Source organism: Sinohyriopsis cumingii, chromosome 7, assembly GCF_028554795.1.
Source record: "Sinohyriopsis cumingii isolate HCF-2022 chromosome 7, ASM2855479v2, whole genome shotgun sequence".
Lineage (NCBI taxonomy): Eukaryota > Metazoa > Mollusca > Bivalvia > Unionida > Unionidae > Sinohyriopsis > Sinohyriopsis cumingii.
In genome coordinates this window covers 122980508-122998478 of record NC_142967.1, presented here as the reverse complement: position 1 = coordinate 122998478, position 17971 = coordinate 122980508, and the positions used below count along the sequence as shown (strand labels likewise).

The 17971-nt window shown below is 28.7% G+C and overlaps 1 long non-coding RNA gene across 1 annotated transcript; it reads right to left on the bottom strand.

Moving 5' to 3' along the window:
* Nucleotides 1-100: 100 nt before the first annotated feature.
* On the bottom strand, nt 101-16521 carry LOC149796056 (uncharacterized). The gene is made up of 4 exons (XR_016422161.1): nt 16409-16521; nt 15063-15146; nt 6179-6206; nt 101-258 (listed from the first exon to the last, which is right to left on the bottom strand). It is a non-coding gene; the product is annotated as an uncharacterized LOC149796056 (long non-coding RNA).
* Nucleotides 16522-17971: the final 1450 nt, after the last annotated feature.

The following is a 17971-nucleotide window of genomic DNA, read 5'->3' as shown; positions in this document are numbered from 1 at the left end:
GAGATAAAGTTATGGATTTGGAAAATTTGTAGAGTCATGGCGATTCAAATGTGCACTTTGAAAGTTTTGAAATAATGACACGAGTTTTACTTACCCAACAACCTAATATGATGAAATGTGAAGTGTTGCTGTTTGTATTGCATTCAGCCCAAATGTTGTTAACTTTATATGCATATATGCCCGCAACGTCTTGAAGTAACTTCTTATTTATTGTAATCTGGTTCAATTCAGATGTACCGTTGCTGGAAGCAATGCAAGCTATAATATAAAACCAGAAGCGAAGAACTGTAATGATTAGTATTGACTAATAGAAGGCATTTAAGACTTAAGTGTGAAATATTGAAACTTATTGGCAAAATAATTTTCGTAAATTTTCGTTCCCATATTGGCACATGTGAGAAATAGATCCTTATATTTTCACATGTGAAAATATAGATTTCCCATGAATGTATCTGGGTACACAAGTTGTACCTAAAAAACGACTATCTTGTAAGCTAGAACAAAAAAAATAGAAACTGTTTTATATATCAGACATGGCAATTAATGTCCGAAAAAGAAACTTGATCAAATCATAAATCTTATGTAATTTCCCATTACTTCCTTGACAACAACGATACACCCGCTGTGATATTGTTGCTAAATCGAATTTTTAATTTTCAGATATGGTCAAATACTTTACAAAAAGTTAAAAATGTAATTTATTGAGACAGATGAGCTAAACCCAATCCTGCCGCTTTCTTAAGTCACGGAGGCAATGGAACGGAGAAGTTATAATCTAAGAACATTTTATGAAATCAAATGTCATAAATAAAAATGACTGACAAGTAGAACTAAGTACTGTGGAAGCATGGCAGCTTTCTGGATCATATATATAAATATATATATATATATATATATATATATATATATATATATATATATATATATATATATATATATATATATATATATATATATATATTCTTACTTCTCTGTGGTCTTAAGCTATATAACAGAAAAGAGTGAAAATCAACAACTTTTGTAAAAAAGAACAATAATTTATTTCCTAGAATACAATGTGAAACTTTAAAGAGAACTTACAGTATTACGAATTAAATCCGAAATCCTAAAACTTCTGTCACACGTCTAAATGTATGAAGTTCCAACTGAATTCCGGTTATGTTCCAAATAAATTCCTATATTGAATATGTTTACGTGCATGCAGTCTTGAATGTATTAATGTGCCAAAAGCCTGGAATGTGGCGAAATGCTAACATGCTTTTGATGTATCAGAATAAAATAGTCCAATATGTCATTGACTGAATTCATTATAATTACAAATTAGTGATTTAGTCCAAGAAGCATTAATGAGCACTTTGCGATTCCAGTGGATAATTAAAATAAATCTAGCCAATTAAAAACTGTCCATAAAAAACTGATTCCGCTTTGGATGTTAAGGCAGGAATATGTGACTTTCCAAGTAAACATAATTGATATAAAAGGATAAGGCACAATAATAGAGCTAGAATGTATGTCACTCTCCTATATAAACCATTCGAAGTTGTCAATAAGTTTAGGAATTTTCAAGAGAAAAACTAATATTCTACATTCAGAAAGAATTAAACCATCATTAATAATGATCTGAATATTGAATCGATAATCATAGAGATATATTAGCTATGCATTAAACATTTACAAAATAAATGTCACTGGTCAGGGAGACTATTAACGTGATATTTTATACATACTCTCTCAACATTTTTCTTTTAATTATAAAATGTATATCAGTTGTATATCAACGATACAGCGTACCCACTATACACATATTTTATTTATATCACATACAAATACATATGTTTGCATTTCAAACGCAGTTAAGATTGACGGCAAGCAGCTGTGTATTGACGGAATTAATGGAATGAATGAATTCTGTCAATCCTTGCCAGTGTTTCCACCACAAAATGTTGTTCATTATCTTTGGCGAGTAATCGCAATGTCCTTTGCAAATAATAAGTTGCTTTTTTTATTTTTTGAACTTATTTTCATTCAGTTTTCAAACAATCAAGAAGATAGAAGACTAAACAAAGATCAAGTTTCTACACAGGGATTTAGCGCAAAGATAGAAAGAGTCATAATAAGGCCTACTTCAGAAAAGACAACGGACTACACCTTCTCTCGAGATAAAAGTCAAGTTACTTGCTATATATGCAAGGAGAAAGAACATTGGACTAAAGAATGTCCACTACGTGAAAACAATACAGGAGAAAAGAGAGACAAAGGTCAACATACATGTTATAATTGCCAGTAGAAACTACATTTGTCCTCATAGTGCCCTAAGCAAAAAGAGAAGAAACAGAAAAAGAAGCAAGATGACGACGACGTGGAAAAGAGGGTTCAAACGATGAAGAACTCGCTCTCGTTAAGAAAGTCAAGAAATCCAGGCCACGAGAAGAAAGTTAATACGATTAAAAGCCAGTGCCGGTGAAGAAATTCAAAAGGAAAAACCGAGAGTGAAAGAAGAAGAATAATCGACTTTAATGATATGTTGTGAAATGTTCATTGTGATTCAATGCAAGAGAATATACCCAATGACAAACGCCTCTTTTTCATGATTTTTATAACTGTGAATGAACACGTAAACACTCACACACGTGCACAATTCTAACATCATGAGGAAATTAAAGAATTTAAGTTTTATTTGGCAATTGTTGAGTAGTATCTCTTTTCTGGAAAGGTGGGTGGCTGTGAAAAGGACTGATGGGTGATTATTTTTTCTAGACAAACTCACTGAATTGACATGGTCAGCTTTAGTTGTCTTAAGCCCTTACCATGACCAAATTGTACTGCTTTTCTGCAAACGTGGATGCTTTTTTGTAGGGGGTACTGGTGCTAATGGTATCTCAGTGATAGTGAGTGTTGTGGTAGTGAGTGTTGAGGTAGTGATAGCTGATCTGGAATGATTATCACAGAAAGGTCTCATTCTCTTGGGTCGTGTTAAAGAAGTCTGTCAAATCTGTCTCAGATAATATAAGTCTGCCAAAATGTTTCTGTCATTCCTCTGTCCTTCACACATTCTCTTCTCTTCTTTTTTCTAGTTTTCTTCTCCTTTCTTCTTCTTGCTGTTGTTGTTGAATGACAAAAGCTTATTAAATTTCTGTACAATTTCAATTGTTTTGTTATCCTAAATATTTTGCAACTTAACTATTTCTCCTTTCTGTCTCTATCTAAAATACTCTACCAAAAGTACTGAGGGAAAAGGTGGTGAATGTTTTAGTGCCAGTACAAATTCATGCAAAGACGAAAGAAAATCAGGTAAATTCCAGTTAAAATTATTCTCTTCTGGAAGGTTGGCCGTCGCTGTTTTCATAGCTGCCATATCATCAGCGTATCCCAATACACGGTCTTCTTAGTTTCAACCATGTTTAAACTATGCCACAGCGAATCACTGCCGATGGACGCTAGCGCACCTTTATACTGCATTTGACGTAATGTGCTGTTCTCTTCTGATTGGAAAATAGAACCCTCAATCGGCCTGAATTTTGTAACGCCATTTTGATTGGTGAAATATTTTAATCCGTTTCGATCCGGACTCAGACTATAAATATGACAGACTTGTCTCGTGGATTCACCTGGTCGCACGATCAAGATGCATAGAATATTGGTTAGCAAGCGTAGAGGGATCCACACACGTAATAGGGATGCTGTTCAACCTAATTTTTGGATGTATGTGAAGTCATCATGGGCCATCGCCAAGATGACAGACAGAAATGTTTGGAAGAGAATAATTTATGTGGAAATTCGAGGCTCTCTGAAGAGTCTTGCTGTACGGTCCTGTCGTGAGAGAAAACTTTAGGAACAGAAGACCAGTGTGATGCTCCGTATGTTAGCTGGATTTTCTAAACAAACCCCCAACGTCCCATTTGAGGGTCATTCACTTGCCTAGGACAGTGTTACGTGTTTAGGCTCGAATGAACAGTAACACAGGAAATAGTGAAAACAACAAGCTTTGAAAAATACAATAACTAATTTCCCTGGAAAACGTCTGCAAAAATGAAAAAATATGAACTTACGGTTTTATAGAATCAAATCCAAAAGTAATCCAAGATTAATCCACGAATAAAACTTTTGAAGGCCTGACAACAAACTGTTCTAATGATTTCAAATTCTTGTCCCGACGAAGAATCCAAGATAATGTAATCTGCAGTGTTGAAGTCTACAGTTCCTTGTAGAAACAAAAAATATCACTCCAGTTTTGGCAATCTGAATACATTTTATAAGAGCTGTCTTTGATTAAGGATCTCAGATGAGCACACGTATTTTCCAGAAGAAAAAAAAAATGAATCCTTTTGAATCCAAGTAATTTGAAACAACTCCAAACAGCATAACATACACCTTCCAGTGTAATGAAAAAGCCCAACTACTACTGAGAATATCTCTCCAAAACAAAGGTTATAACGTATTCTAAAACGCAAAAGGGGGTCACGTGATCATGTTGCATAACCTCGTAGAAATTATGTACTTGTTAAAGATCACGTACACCCTGTGTGGCCCTGCCGAAAACCAATCATTTTACTCTAAGAAATAAAAAATATAAAAAATAGTTTACATCTTAAACACGTAGTCCCATCATAACCTTGACAACAACCAATCATTTTTAAAATAAATAGAACTTATTTACGTGGTTGCTACTAATTTTGAATCAAGATCAGGATCCTGATGAGCACCTGGTGTTTACCAAACGAACAGTCATGTTCAAACTATTTTCTGGAAAAAGTATCATCTCCTGTGAATTTGTTACAATAACATGTAATGAAAAACAAATAAAATTTAGAACTGACAAACAAAAAATTAAATCGAAATAAATATATATTAAATCAGATATAATTAAATCAAATATACATAACAAAAGACATACTCTTAAATATAGTTCCAAAACAATTGTGTCTTTATATTGTGCTGTGTTTATATATATATATATATATATATATATATATATATATATATATATATATATATATATATATATATATATATATATATATATATATATATATACATGTGTGTGTGTTAACAATTCAAACTTAAAACCCTTTACCATTGACCCTTCCCATGTGACATGTGACCCAATGAACCCTTTTGACTCATAAACATTTTAGAGGTTATAACCCTTTTGAGGTGAGAGGCTCTTCCATGTCAATTTCCCGTTCGAAGCACTAAAAAATCCCTGCATGCTACTTTTCCGTTTTATGGATATAATGATATTCCCATGTCAAGTTCCCGTTATGCTCTAAGTGCCATTCCCATGTTAATTTCCCGTTCGAGGCCATACATTGTTAGGTTAAAATACGCGTATGTCTCCACTGAGTCTCGACCCCCACATATAGCTACATGCTATTATCGACTACAATCGGGTACCAACAAATCGTAGTACATCTTATAAACAAAACCCTAATACAGAAGTGTGCGAATACTCAAAGCATGTGAACGAAACCATTATACAATAATTGAATGTTTCTACCCTGAATATCACTAACGAACTTCAAACCGTTGCTAATTGCCTACACTTAGCGGCCCTTCAAATTCTCGGTGTTACCATATAATTACTGCATGTATGGCTATAGGTATCCAAAAAGAAATCAATCAACGTCTTCTTAAACTAAAGCAGCTGAGATGCAAGAAACAAAAGCGACCAGAGAAAACTTCAGGAAGGAAACAAACAGAGTAAGTGATGTCGACGTTGTCGCTGCTGGTGACGATCCTAGATGAACTTAACATCTTGTCTGAACCGTTAACAGTCTCAAGACCTCATATACGTGATGCAACGCAGAATCATCACCAGCTAGGAAATCAAGAAACAAGGGTGGGGAAGAAAAATGGTGCCAGATACGTTTGCGATTATGCAAATAACAACATTATTAATAAGATGTTTAGCTTTAACATTTAATTAAGCTTTATTTTAACTATTAAATTTGTGATTATAACACTTTTTAACCTCGTGTTATAACAAGTTTTGTTTTATTTTTAAAAACATTCATTGTGCATTTTGATTCCGCACTTTAACTACGATTCCGCTTTTTCATTCCGTACTGTTTACGCTTTCAACCTGTTTCCCATTTCTCAATTCCTCATTCCGCAATGATGCTTTTTACTCATACACTACCCATTCGCTTGTCTTAACATACGGAAATTGGATACTTACAGTACTCTATGGAATCTGGTAGAGCAAGCTGAGAAAGAAAACAAAACTGAAGTATTCAGTACGAATATGCAAGATTAAAGATAAAAGACGAAAAAAAGGAATTCTGAAGTAGTGGACATATGACCCGAATAATTTTATGTCAAGAATGTTTTATTGCTCTGAATATAAAATTTGTTTTAGAAATAAAAGATGTGGATGAAGAACTAAGTGGTAAAAAGTATTTGGTGAGAGTTTAGAGTCACTTAAAAATTCACTACCTTCAGCAGATAATCGGAATGGAACTAAGAAATACAATAATTGTATGCAAGTTACCCAAACCTTCCTATAAAAGTTATTTCGAATGAATTGTTTTGATATTAATCCACAAAACGATGGAAAAAATGTTTAAACTGCGCTGCAGTTAGATCGCTGGCACTATCCACTATACTAGTTCTGATTCGCTGTACTTCATACTCGATTTCTCAAATTCAAATCTGACTGCCCGTTCGGTCCCATGCAGCCTTTACCTCAGAAAGATCTTATTTTTCTGGAAAGTTGAATAAATTCATCTTTATTGACAAGAACTAATTGTTCCTGGGTAGGATTTGAAAGAAAGATTTCTACTTTTGACAACATTTTAGAAAAAGTTTGCCGATTTCATTAAAATTTTTAAAAATTAGGGAAATTCAAATTTCAAAAACAAAGTTTTCTGAACAATTCTAGCCCAAATTCAAAATAATTCCACTCGAACCCCCAATTCTTATGTTACCTGTCTAGGCGCGAATAAACTGTAACACAAGAAAGAGTGAAAACAACATACCTTTCAAATTAATAATTTATTTCCCTGAAAAATACCGTAAAAATGAAAAAAATATGAACTTACGGTTTTAGATTCAGATCAAAATAAATAATCCAAGAATAATCCATGAATAAAATTTTAGAAGTCCTAGTAATAAACTGTTTAAATGATTTCAAGTTCAAGTCCCGACAAAGAATCCAAGATGGAAGACTATGAAGTATATGTAACCTGTAGTGTTTTAAAGTCTACATTTCCATGTAGAAACAAGAAATATCACTCCGGGTTTGGAAATCTGTATAAACTTTTATAAGACCTGTCTTTGTTCAAGAATTTCATATGAGCACATGTATTTTCCAGGAAGAAAAGAAGCAATCATTTTGAATCCAAGTCATTTGAAAGAACTCCAAACGACACAATACTTTCCAGTGTAAAGAAAAAAGCCCAACTGAGAATATTTCTTTAAGCCAAAGATTACGTCGTATTCTGAAACGCAGTTTCAAAAATCCACAAGTTGCGAAATCAAAAACAGAGGACACGTGATCATGTTTATATCAAGTACGCCTCCCATGACACTGACGAAAACCAAAAATTTTACTCAAAGAAATAAAATTAAAAAATTCTTTACTTCTTAGTCACGTCATCCAATCATGACCTTGACAACAACCAATCATTTTAAAATAAAAAATAACTTCTTAACGTGGCTCCTACGAATTCTGAGTCAAGGTCAGGGTCTAGGTCAAAATTAGGAGTCCACTAAAAAGAACAGTCAAGGTCAAAATATCTTCAGAAAAAAAAAGATCATCCCCAGTGAATAAGTTTACATTAGAATAGCATGTAATGAAAAATAAAAACAATTAACACTGACAAACAAACTATCAAATTAAAAAATATATATACATACAAACATACATGCATACATACATACATACATACATACATACATACATACATACATACATACATGCATAGAGGATTATAAATATACACTAGACAGAACGGAGAAAACCTACCTCTTGATTCTATACAAAGAACCCTTGAAAATAGTAGGCAGAATTAATATTTTAATACAAATAAATATATCAGACGTGTTTGAGAACTTTTAATTCATACTCTACGGAAATTCGAAATCTGGTCCGCCAGACAACGCACCCATCACTAGTGTGTGTTGACAAGTCAATATATACACACACATATATATATATATGCATATATAAATAAATAAATAAATATATATATATATATATATATATATATATATATATATATATATATATATATATATATATATATATATATATCTTTAAATACGATCATGCATACCAATATATAAAGACATACATATATATATATATATATATATATATATATATATATATATATATATATATATATATATATATATATATATATATATATATATATATACATATATATGCATATAAAAATATATATATACGTATACATATATATACATATACATATATATGCATATATCCATATAGATATATATATATATACATATACATATAAATACACATGCATATATATATATATGCATACGTACACATATATATCTACATATACATATATATATACACATACATATATATATGCAAATATATATATACACATACATAAATAAATATATGCATATATTCATATATATATACATATACATATATATAAACATACATGTCTTTGTATCCACATATACACATATATATACATATATATACACATACATATATTTATATACACATATATATACATATAAACATCTATACACATGCATATCTTCATATACACATATATATACATATACACATATATACACATACATATACACATATACACATCTATATATACATATAAATGCATATATGCACACATACATATACATACATACACACATATACATACATATAAATACATGCATGCACATATACAAATGCATACATACACATACACATAAACACATATGCCTGCATGCACACATACATATACATACATACACATACACATATATACATATGCATTCATGCACATATATATATACATACACATACACGTACATACATATACATGCATGCACACATATATCTACATGTATATACACAAACACATAGATACATATATATTCATGCACATATACATATACATACATACACATACACATATATACATATACATGCATGCACACATACATATACATACATACACATACACATATATAAATATAGATGCATGTACACATACATACACACATGCTCATATATACATATACATGCATGCACACATACATGTAAATAATACACACACATATGTACATATTCATGCATGCACACATACATGTACATACATGCACATATATACATATACATTCATTCACACATAAATGTACATACATACACATACACATATTTACATATACATGCATGCACATATAATGCACATACATACACAAACACATATATATGCATGCACACATACATGTGCATACAGACACATACACATATACATATGCATGCATGCACACATACATGTACATCCATAAACATACACATAAATACATATACATGCACGCACACATACATGTATACACGTACACATACACATATATACATATACATGCGAGCACACATACATGTACATACATACACATACACATATATACATAAACATGCTTGCACACGTACATATATATCCATACACATACTCATATATACATATACATGCATGCACACGTACATGTACATACATACACATATATGCATATACATGCACGCACAAGTACATGTACATACATGCACACATATACACATATATGCATACACATGCACGCACACGTACATGTACATACATATGCACATATATGCATATACAGGCAAGCACACGTACATGTACATACATATAAACATATATGCATATACTGCCACGCACACGTACATGTACAAATATATACACATATACACATATATGCATATACATGCACGCACACGTACATACATATACATACACGCACAGATGCACACAAATATTGACACATATGAACATACATACATATGCATACATATAGAGCCACATATACATATATATATATATATATATATATATATATATATATATATATATATATATATATATATATATACATAAATATACATATATATAAATATACATATATAGAGATACATATAAATATATATATATATACATATACATATACAAAAAACATACATATATAGACACATATACAATTATATACACATATGCATATAAATACAGATAAAGATACATATACAAATATACGTACATATACATATACATACATATACATATATATATAGATACATATACATATATATACACATATACGTATACATATATATACATACATAAATATATACATATACATATATATACAAATATAAATATACATACATATACATCCATATAAGGTTACATATACATATCCATGCATATACATATGCATGCATATACATACATATATAGATACATCTACATATATGTACAAATACATACATATATAGATACATATACATATATATATACACATATACATATACATACATATATATACATATACAGACACATATGCATATACATCCATATACATATACATATACATACATATACATATACATACATATATAGATACAAATACATATACATACATATACATATACATGCATATATAGATACATATACATATCCATACATATACATATACATACATACATCTATATATTCATATACATTTGCATATCCATACATACATATACATACATATACATATATAAATATATATATATATATATATATATATATATATATATATATATATATATATATATATATATATATATATATCTACATATACGTCTACATACATATACATACACATACATATTTACATATACACATACATATATATACATAGACATACATATATACATATACATATACAAAGACATCAATATACCTATACGTACAAATACATATAGATATACATCCACATACATATATATATATACATATATACACATATATATATACATATACATACATATACATATACATACATATACATATACATACATATATACATAGACATACATAAATATATACATATATATATGCATATATATACATATACATTTATATGTACCTTGATATACATATACATTATATATACATATACATGTATATACATATACATTTATATATACATAAACATCCATATACATTTATATATACATAAACATACATATACATTTATATGTACATGGACATACATATACATTTACATAAATATAGATATACATTTATATATACACACAGACAGAGATATACATATATATATATACATATACATACACATACACATAAATATACATAGACAGATATATACATAGACAGATATATACATATACATATAAATATATATATATATACATATACATAGACATACATAGACAGATATATACATATGCATATACATATATATACATATACATAGACATACATATACATATATACATACACATATACATATATGTATACATATAGACATACATATACATATGTACATATACATCTACATAAACATACATATACACACATATATATATATATATATATATATATATATATATATATATATATATATATATATATACATATATATATATATATATATATATATATATATATATATATATATATATATATATATATATATATATATGTATATATATGTATATATATATATATATATATATATATATATATATATATATATATATATATATATATATATATATATATATATATATATATATATATATATAGATATCAATAGACATGCATATCCGTATATATATATACATATACATATACATATATATCCATAGACATACATATGCATATATATTCATATATTTTGACATTTATATATCCATATATATCCATATATATACATATATATATATGTACATATACATAGACATACATATACATATATATATACATCTACATTGATATAAATACATATTTAGACATATATATATAGATATATATATATATATATATACACGTAGACATATATATACATTTACATTTACATGTTTATATAAATAGACATACATATACATATATATGTATGTACATATACACAGACATACATATAAATATAGTCCAAGGCTCGGCTAGCGTGGGTACGTGGGAAAGCCTGCCAGTAGCTTCTCGTGGGTCGGTGGTTCTTCCCTGGGTTTTCCAGGGTTCTTCCTCCACCAGTTATATTGGCCACCATGTATAGCCTATCTTGTGCTGAAAAATTGCGTTAAACCCTAGAACAACAACAACAACATATAAATATATATATATCCATATACATAGATATCTACACTTACATGAACGTACATCTACATATACAGACATATACATATACATATATATATATTCATATACATAGACATACATATACATATATTTACATATACATAGACAATAGCCATACATATACATATATATACATATACATATATATGTATATAGATAGACATATATATAAATATATATACATATACATATATATATAGATGAACATAGACATACATATACATACATATATTTACATATACATAGACATACATGTACATATTTCTACATATACATATACATTTATGTATATACTTCTACATATACATATCTGTACATCTATATATATATATATATATATATATATGTATGCATACACACAATGACATAGACATGCATATACACCTATATATCCATAGACATAGACCTACATCTACATATATATATATATATATATATATATATATATATATATATATATATATATATATACATAGACATAGACAAACATATACATATATATACATATACATATATATACATAGACATAGACGTGCAGATACATATATAAAATATACATATACATTTTCATACACATATATAAAATATACATATACATATACATATTCACTGACATAGACATACTTATGCATATATATATATGCATATTGATAGTCATAGACATACATATACATATATATGTCCTTTTACATGTAGATATATATAGACATAGATATACATAGACATTTATATACATATATATACATATATATATATGACATAGACATACATATACATATATGTACATATATATATATACATTGACATAGACATACATAGACATACATACATATATATGTATATATATATTTATACATAGACAATCATATTCATATATGTATACATATTTATATACATAGACATAGACATATATATACATATATAAACACTTATATATATATATATATATATATATATATATATATATATATATATATATATATATATATATATTTATTTATATCCATACATAGACGTAGACATACACATACATATATATTCATATGCATATATATCCATGGACATAAATATATATTTATACATATACATAGACATAGACATAGAAATACATATATATATATATATATATATATATATATATATATATATATAGAGACAGACATAGACATACATATACATATATTTACTTATACATATATATACACAGACATAGGCATGCATATACATATATATACATTCACATATCTGTGTACATAGACATAGACATACATATACATATATATATACATATATGTGTATACATAGACACAGACATACATATACATATATATACATAGACATTGACATACGTATACCTATATATACATATTTATGCATAGAAATATACATACATATGCATACATACATAGACATAAACATACATATACATATATATACATAAGCATATATATACATGGACATAGACATACATATACATATATACATATACATATATACATACATAGACATAGACGTACATATTCATATATACATATTCATATATATACACAGACATAGACATACATTTACATATATATATATATACATATATATAAATACATTGACATAGACATACATAGACATACATATACATATATATACATATGAATATATATATATAGATAGACATAGTCATTCATTTACATATATGTACATACATATAGACATAGACATACATATGCATATATATATATATACATAGACATTGACGTACATATACATATATATACATATACATTTATATGTATACATAGACGTAGACATACATATACATATAGGTACATATACATATATATATACATAGACGTAGACATACATATATATACATATACATATATATATACATAGACATAGACATACATATACATATATATACATATTCATATATATACATAGACATAGACATTCATTTACATATATATACATATACATGTATATATACATTGACATAGACATACATATACATATATAGACGTGGACATACATATACATATATGTACGTATATATAAATATACATAGACATAAACATATATATACATATATATACATAGACATAGACATGCATATTCATATGTATACATATACATATATATAGATATACATATACATATATATAGATATACATAAACATAGACATGCATATACATATGCATATAGATATTTAGATATCCATAGACATTGACATGTATATACATATACATATACATTTATAGATATACATAGGCGTAGACATACATATACATATACATATATAGATATAGATACATGGTCATACATATATATATACATTTACATATATATATACATAGACATATATATATACATATAGATATATATTTACATTGACATACATATACATATACTTACATATACATATACATGTACATATATATAGACATACATATACATACATATATATATATACATAGACAGACATAGACATATATATATATATATATATATATATATATATATATATATGTAGAGAGAGAGAGAAAGATTGAGAGAGATATCGAACTAGACAAACCATATTAGGCTTATATATATTAAAAATGATACTTGAAAATTTTCTCACGTCAATATATGCACTACGATATGAATACACAGCTGTGAGATAATGAAATGAAACTGGTCGAGAATTTTACCTCTCCATGTGACGAGTAAATTGCAAGTGCAACAAGACAGAACAGAATGCAGATTCCATACATCCTTGCGCTTTCTAGCGATATCTGTTGTAATAATAATAATAATAATAATAATAATAATAATAATAATAATTATAGCAATAGTAATAGTGGCAGCGATGTTAGTAACAGTAGTAGATGTTGTTATAAGAGATGATGACCACAACATTTAGCAATTGGGGAAACAAACGGGCATTTTACATATAACAGCATCATGAGCAAGGAGAGATAGATCCCACCAATTATTGTACCATAATTGTCTTACATTAAGCAATCATAAAAGGACAACCCCCGCCGTAGTGGGGAGAAATTGGAGTCAACGCCCAAAACTGACGTTTCCTTAAATAACTGTTCTTATAGATAGATGGATAAAAATATGCCCTAGAAAGGTTTATAATGCAATAACTACGGGAGGGGGGATAGGGATTTTCCCCCAGCCCTTGAAGAGTGGTGCCGTCCACAGACATCTCGCCTATTAGCAAGCACGATGTGCGCGAGGAATAATTTGAGCCAGCAGGGTGGTTAAAAAATGCTGCCAGACTGACTGACCCCTCATTCATAGGATCGTTCTAAACATAGTTCATAAGATCCACTTTAAGAATTTCATAAAATATAATGTTACCTATTTTACCAAACTATGTCATGTATTCCTTCGCAATGTTTAAATTGATTTGTATAATTAACGCGAAATGTTAGTGGTTGTTAGCATATTTATAGTGATTACTGTTACGTTTGCTTAATCTTTTCTACGAATTCAAAATAGTGTTGTTTTTTTTTTCTCACTATTATGCTTGACGAAATGCTTTTACTATATATATATATATATATTGTTATACAAAACTGTTCACAAGTCTTTTTTGTATGTGATAATTTTATGTCTTCTTCGTTATATGGATGGGTAGTAGGAAAAGCCAACGAAATATAAGAACAATTAACTGAACAATTAAGTACCTGGCATATATTAAACAAAATGCCAGAGCTTAATACAGATATGAGTGTGACATCTAGCTGCAGTGTTACACACAAAGCTTTAATTTCTTTGGCTTATTAATATCAATATATTGAAGTGAAATAATTACTGCAAATGAAAAAAAAAATTATTTTAACAGTTTGAGGCTGAAATTATCAAATACAAAATGTGCATTCAGAATTATGAGAACAGAAAATTTAAAATTTTTGTCCCAATAACAAATCAAATGGTCAAACAAATGTATTTAGAAAACCTTTGTGGCAGAGGTGTGCATTTCACGAACCTATAAAATAACAATTCAAATATCCAACAGGCAGACCTATAGATAACCATTTACCTTTGTCAGCCGACTCGTTAGTCCTTCGATACCAAGTGTTGTGCATGTCTCAGTCGATTGACTGGGAGTGTTATATAAACCAGTTACACGTGACAGGCTGGTTATTTCGCTATCGTAATCCAGGGCATTGTCCACCTTGCATGGTGTCTTGCCGCTTTATATCTCATAGAATCGCCGTGACCTCAGTATAATATCAGCGGAACTATTTACCGTGACTTTGTGGCTACATGCTACTTCATATGGAGGAGCTAACGGCTACGACATAATGATGCAGGAAATGAAAGAGCGTTCTTGTAAGAAGAGGAAATCAAAAGCGAGGCATCGATGACAACAGCATTTGTAAACATTTATAAAGGTGTCATTTCTCACTAATTATGGTCTCTTTTTAGTAAAACAAAAGACACTTGACAGGAAATATAGCTTCTCGCTGTTGAGACCATATCGATATTTGAATGTGGGCTGTGATATAAAGTACTCAGCTTTACTGTGTGGTCTTTAATGCTGCTCAGTACTTGGTCTATACTCTCAACCCTCCAGATTATTCCACAGTTTCCAGGTCGAAAATTATCCATTTCTTTTCACGATTTATTATCACCCAATCTCTTGCGCAACTGTTCAACAATTGCAATAGTAATATTATTTTTTTGCCAATGTTCAACCCAAGGTTGTTACTTTTTTCTATTTAAGAAAAATCAATGAGTTTCCTGAACTTTCCAACTTAAATTCATTGAAATTATCCTATTATTAATGTTTTTGTCTTGTAGGAATGTTGGCATAGACATTAGTTCCCCATTTCCAAACTTTCTCTGATTCTGTTTAACATATAATATAATATTCAATCAAAGGTTTAAGGTTTTTAATTTATTTCACCACTGGTATTTTAATTTCCATCTACAATGATTTAAAATCGTTCGAATTACTAAATGTATGATGTGGTTACTTTGAGACCTATTTTTCTTTTGTTTGGCTTTTTCTTTGTTTTTCTTTTTTCTCGTTCTGGGTTAGTATATTATTTGAAAAACATTTCTAATCCATTTGCGTTGTTTCATGTATTTGATTGAACACATCTCTTTTATCGTTAATGTGTTTTTTATCAATATTAATTTTACTCTTGTTGGTATAATTCATCGTCATTTGCAATTCATAATCTGGTCCATTAATGATTCACTGAAAACTGAAATACATGTTGTATTACTGAACATGTGGTATTCATTTAAGTCGATTTGCATTTTTTAAAGTACAACTAATAATCCATAGTTGGTTTAAACATATGTTATTGTCACAATACGATACAGTGGGATTAAACACAAGTTCTAGCAACGTAAAATATTTCAACATGACAACAGTGACTAATAATAAAAAGTGATGAGAGAGAGAGAGAAGAGAGAGAAGGGTCACAGTGACAGCATTCTCGATTGGAATAAGTTATTGTAATCGGTCTGTATCCGTTATATATTAGCAAACATGCTGCATAATTTTGTATAGTTAAGATTGGCTTCACCCTTTCCCCAAAGCAGTAAATCTATGCTAGAAACGGCTTATGACACTGATAGTAATTCGCAA